The sequence below is a fragment of the Megalops cyprinoides genome, chromosome 9 (genome assembly GCF_013368585.1).
Source record: "Megalops cyprinoides isolate fMegCyp1 chromosome 9, fMegCyp1.pri, whole genome shotgun sequence".
NCBI lineage: Eukaryota > Metazoa > Chordata > Actinopteri > Elopiformes > Megalopidae > Megalops > Megalops cyprinoides.
This window is the reverse complement of record NC_050591.1, coordinates 37739886-37740718: the sequence shown is the minus strand read 5'-3', so window position 1 is coordinate 37740718 and position 833 is coordinate 37739886.

Sequence of the window (833 nt, the reverse complement as noted above, 5' to 3'; positions counted from 1 at the left end):
CGTCTGCTAATAAATCTCCTGGTCCAGATGGCCTCCCAGGGGAGACATGCGAGGAATTCAGGCCACAACTTTCTCATTTATTTATGCCTACGATGGATGACCTCTGTATAAGGAAACCTCCCTAGTTCTATGAAGACAACTTGTATTAACCTCTTTTCTAAAAGCAACAAAATCCACTGGATTGTGCTTTACTTAATTCAATAAGCCTATTAAATTTTGATTTTTATTTTGAAGGTCCTTCCAACTTTTTTGCACAGTTAGTTAATCCTGACCAAAGTGGTTTCATAAAACAAAGATGCTCAATTGATAACATAACAGGTACCTTATTGAAATATTGAATATTTCAATACTGAAAACATAACTTACTATATCTTTTCCTTCTCAGCTCTTTACCAGATACAAAGCTTGATCCAGACACCCTAAGATTATGAATTACTATCACCTATAAAATATATCCTTATACTTTGGGGTTCTGACCCACTCCCAGCTTGAATATGTGGCTCAACAAATATCTAATTTTCTCCTACTCAAAAAGCTCAGACGTGATTGTTACAATAGCAATGTTAATTTTAATTCTTTTTATTAATCCAAATCATTTCGTTCAGTTCAGTACAAAGATTCATTTCACTGAGTCACTCACTTGTTCAGTAGGACAAATTGCTGAAATCAGAAAACATAATGAATGGCAGATTTGGCATTTTGACATTTCCTTGATGTTAAATATCTTTGAAAACTTTTTTTTCCTAATGTGTTAAAATATCATTCAGAATGTAAATCACTGTATGCTATAGATTTCACGCAACAACTCACATGCACTTACTAGTCCACTTCTG